General features: G+C 38.3%; 1 pseudogene; it reads right to left on the reverse strand.

The window, feature by feature from the left end:
• Window positions 1–1980: 1980 nt before the first annotated feature.
• LOC118845455 lies at window positions 1981–2277 on the reverse strand (annotated as a pseudogene).
• Between the last annotated feature and the right edge of the window lie 3032 nt (window positions 2278–5309).

Genomic DNA, 5309 nt, shown 5'->3' on the forward strand with positions numbered 1-5309 from the left:
TCCCCTCTAATTTAGCCTCATAGGTTTTTTTTATAAAATTTTCTTAATTTCCTATGATCAAAATTATCCATTTTATCATCTGTGAGCTTCTCTAACTTTTTTTTAGATAGTATTTTATTTTTTTCCCAATTACATGTCCAGACAATTTTTAGCATTCATTTGGGGGAGAGGCCAGGCACAATTTTTATAATTGAAAACCCCAAAAGATTAACTATAAAAGGAAACACTTGATATAATTGTTTCTTTTCAGTGATTTGGATCGTGTGGATACATAGTACATCTAAGATACACATAAAATGAACATTTTGGAAACATAATAGGCTGTCATTTCCAGCTACTTCTCAGTGGAGGCTTGAAAAGGGGGGAGGGGGGAGGAGGGAGGAGCTTCCTAAACTATGCTTATAGCAGAGGGCGTGATATATAGATCGCAGTAGATTGAATCCACTTTCAATTGTCTCTCCAAGTGTTATAAAGCTCTCCCCTTCCTATCTGAAATGTTTATTTCTGAACAGAGCTCTGAGGAGATGCCAAGTCTTCAGGCACATGTTCTGTAGGAATATCAGCCAGCAAGCCTCTGGGTGTGTGTTCTGCCTGTGACAAAATGCAGTGCCTTACAGAGGCAGAAAACGTTCACGGTAGTACTTCTGCCATTATGAAATAACGTAGAAGAGACAATGTCACTGCCTTGGGAAACTAGCTTGCTGTTAATCCGGAGCTAAGAAAATCCTAAGTTTTCTTGAAAACATGAAACAAAGTGAACTGTGAACGTTCTTTCTTGAGAGGAGGGTTGAAACATTGAGCAAGGGATCAAGGGCCCAATTGGTGGATGTGGATTTCATTATTTTATCTGAGATCATTGGTGTTGTAGGCAGGTGGCCATTCATAGTAGGCAGACCCCATTCATTCACTGGGACTGACTTGCCCCAATAAACAGCTTCCAAACAAACTGCTAGTATCCTAACTAACAAGGCAATACCTTCTTAAAATTGTATTGTTTGAGATAGCTTTTGTCATATGCAAATAACCAGAATGAGTTATTTTCCAATAGGGAAATTAGTATAGTAATCATCCTAGCCGCAGTCTTACAAATGTCAACTGGCAAGAAACACACACAAAATAACTCAGAACGGCGTCAACCACTTAAACGTCAGTAAGAGTAGGGGAGTGTGACCCCAGTTGTGAGGTCTGCAATCAAATTGCTCCAACTAAAGTGGAATATGTTTACCTTTCCTTGACAGTGGGATTAATCTCCCTTTGGAGGAAAACTGGATCTCTTTATGAACTTAGTGGGTTTTTACCTATTATTGCCCCCCGCTTTAAATTATCATATTAAACTTTTCTAGCCATTATTCGTGTGGCTCGAAGCAAGACGTTTCATTTTGAATAAGCCTTCTTGGATTCTCATTCTCCAGCAACAAGACTTTTAAAGGAAATAACTCTTGTGGTTATTCATTGAAAGAACAGTGTGAAATTTTAACTGACTTCCCCATTTTGCTCTGGACTACATGGGAAGATCCTAGTGTCTGATGAAAATAAGCCCCATTTTCCCCTAATCTTTGCCTCGCCTTTCCCAAAATTTGTTTACAATTGTTTTCAAATGTCATACTTCACTTTATATGGTACAAACCAAAGGTAACTTTAGAGCTACTAAAACTAACTTTTAAAAACATCACTGTATTGCCTAAGCAAAACTGCAGATGAAGTTAAATTGAGTAAGGATCCTAGATCAAGGGGGGCGGAAAATGAGGCTCATGAGTTGATTGCATTTAGGTGAACAAGATCCATGGGTATCTGATCCATTTGCAGGCAGTAGACAAAGAAATCTAAGTCAAAGGAAGCTGCTGATGTGCTTTGTCTTAAATTTCTCTACAGAGATAGAGAAAGAAAAAAATTGGACCACTTCTTATTGCTCTATAAATGTCAGACCTGAGAGGCAATCATGTGCCCTTCTCCAAGACTGACAAGGTGGTAGCAGGACCCTCACTTGCGGGGCTGTTGGGTATGTTGTGTTGTCCTGTGAGAAGGATGCTTTTCTGTAGAGGGGTGTGGTTTTTGGTGAGCCACCACCTGCAGCAGGGAGGGAGTCTTTGTTATCCCTTGCAATAACACCAGATGTATAAGTTGTTCTAGGTGGGCTGGAGCCTTCCCATTCTTGATCATCCTTAGCTCTCTCTCTTTTTTTGGCGTCTTCACTAGGAGGGTATTTATTCCACCAGTTTTTACCACTGGAGGGTGTCCAGCTCTAGTTTCTACCTTTTCCTCAGTAGGCGAAGACATTGTAGACATTGACTTAACTCTCTCCTTTTTCGTCTCGCTTTAGCATTCATTTTTACAAGATTTTGAGTTCCAAATTTTTCTCCCTCACTCCTCTCTTCCTAAAATGGTAGGCAATTTGATATAGGTTATATGTGTGCTATCATGTAAAACCTATTTTCATATTAGTCACAGTTGTGAAAGAAGAAACAGATCAAAAGGGGAAAAACCATGAAAAAGAATAAACTAAGTGAAAAAAAATATACTTTGATCTATGTATCAGTTCTTTATTTGGGTGGGGATAGCATTTTCCTTCATGAGTACTTGTCTTGTATTTGTCTTGGATCGTTGTGTTGCTGAGAAGAGCTGAGTCACTCATAGCTGAACATCACACAATGTTGCTGATCCCTCTCTCTTTTAAGGGTCATTAACTCTTCCCTGTTCCATAGATCTGAAAGGTAGTTTAGTCCTTGCTCATCTAATTTTGTGTCACTCTTTATGTTTAAGTCACATGTCTATTTGGAGCTTGTCTTGATATGGGATAATAATAATAGCTAATATTTATTATATACGATGCACTAGGCATGTTAAGCACTTTACAAGCTCATTTGAAGCTCATAACAATCCTGGGAAGTAGGTGGTACTATTATTCTCATTTTACAGGTGAGAAAACTGAGGCAGACAAAGATTAAAGTGCCTTGCCCAGGGTCACACAGCTAGTAAGTGTGTGAGGCTTGATTTGAACTTAATTTGAACTTCCTGACTCCAGACCCAGTGTTCTATCCACTGCACTGCCTGGCTACCTCATGAAGTACGACATGTTAATCTATGGTTCCCATCAGACTGACTACCAGCTCTCCCAGCAGCTTTTTGTCAAATAGTGAGTTCTTGCTCCTGTGTTTGAGTCAACAAGTATTTCTCAAGGACCTACTCTGTGCAACACAAGAGGCACCTTGGGAAGTAGTGGATAGAGAGGATAAGGTGCCTTGAAGAATCAAGAAGACTTAGCCTCAGGTTCTCCATTGACACATACTGATTGTAGGACCCAAGGCACATGACTTCATTTCTCAGGGTCTCCGGCAACTCTTATGCTGTAAGTCACTAAAGAATTGCCTATCTGCCTCAATGAAGTGACTCAACAAACCAGGGAGCTTGGAAAGAGCTCCTATTCAGCAAGCCCTCAAAAAAAAAAAACTGTGCCAATTCACTATGCTAGGTCCTGGAAAATGAAGAAAAAGAATGAAAAGGCCCCCAAGGAACTCACATTCTTTTAAGAGAATATGTGTATGCATGTGAGTACATATACCTATCTATACATATGTAACAATACAATACATAATGTAATAGAATAAATATAATATAGCATAACATACCATATCATGCCATATCATATCATAGCATACCATAATATATAAGATAAAAGGTCAGGAGAAGCTTGTACAGGTGACAACACCTAACCAAGCTTGGAAAGGAGCAAGGATTCTAAGAAGGATTCCGCTTATGGCGGGGATAAGCCTATGTAGCAGCATGGAGACTAGAGATACAATATTAATTTCAAGGAGCAACAGCAGACCAATTTGGCAAAGTAAGTTGGAGCCAGATTGTCAGAGAGCTTTAAATTCCATGAGAAGGTCATATTTTATTCCTGAGAAAACAGGCAGTCCTTGAGGAATTTTGAGCAAGATTTTGATATCAGACCTGTCTTTTAAGAATATTAATTTGACGTCTACGTAGAGGATGGATTTGAGAGACTGCTAAGGATGATCAATTAGGAGAAATTATTGCAATCATCCTATTGAAAGGTGATGGCTTGAAATAGAGTGATGGCTGTGTGACTAATGAGAGCTGATATTCATATAGTGCTTTATATAATATACAGGGTGTTCCTAAAGTCTGGACACAAAGGCAAAAATGCGTATTTTCAAGAAATGAAATGAATGAAATTTTCAACATTTTATTTAATTGGAATATTAACAAATAACATTTTTCAATATGATTGCCGTCATTTGTGATGCAAAGGTTGATGTACTTTGCAAGATGTGTACTCGAAGCAATAACTCCATATTGCTGTCAATTTTCCTATGTGTCCAGACTTTAGGGACACCCTGTATATATTTTCATCTGACCCTTACAAATGGTAGGTCATTGACAGAGGTGATTGGCAAGTGGAGTCAGTTGGGAGGGAAAGATGAAAAATTCAGTGATCGAGATGATGAGCTTGAGACAATGACAGGACACCTACAGAGAGGTCTTCAGGTGAAAGTTGTTTCAGTCAAAACTAAAAAGAGAGGTTTACAAGCTATCCAGATGGAGGTGAAAATTGAAACTACATATATGGTATATGATTGTAATTGAATACTATTGAGCTATAAGAAATGATAAGAGCAGGATGATTTCAGAAAAACCCGGGAAGACTTACATAAACTGATGCATAGTGAAGTGAGCAGAACCAGGAAAACACCGCACATAGTCACAACAATATTGCATGATGAACAACTGTGAATGACTTAGCTATTCTCAGCAATACGATGATCCAAAACAATCTCAAAGGACTCATGATGAAAAATGCTATCTATCTCCAGAGAAAGAACTGATGGAGAAGAACTGATGGAGTCTAAATGCAGACCCGAAGCATACTATTTTTCACTTACTTTCCTCTTTTTTCCTTTTTGAGTTTTCTTCCACAAAAGACTAATGTGGAAATATGTTTTACATGCCTGCACATGTATAACTGATATCAGATTGTTTACTTTCTCAGGAAGAGGAGAAGAAGGGAGTGAAAGAAAAAAATTGAAAGTCAATATTTTTTAAAAATTAATGTTGAAAAAATTTTACATGTAGTTGGTGGGGGGCAAATAAGCTACTATTTAAAAAAAAGAAAGAAAATTGAAGCTATGAAAATGGTTGAAAACACCAAGGGAGAAAAAGGTAACAGCTGTGGAATAAGCAAATTTCCCATCCTACAATCACAGCACCAGGTGAGACCAGGTTCCTTACCTTGTTACACACTGCTCCTGAGACTTTACACTCTTGAATGCACTTGGAAATCATGACAT

Source organism: Trichosurus vulpecula, chromosome 4 (genome assembly GCF_011100635.1).
Source record: "Trichosurus vulpecula isolate mTriVul1 chromosome 4, mTriVul1.pri, whole genome shotgun sequence".
In the NCBI taxonomy this organism is placed as follows: domain Eukaryota; kingdom Metazoa; phylum Chordata; class Mammalia; order Diprotodontia; family Phalangeridae; genus Trichosurus; species Trichosurus vulpecula.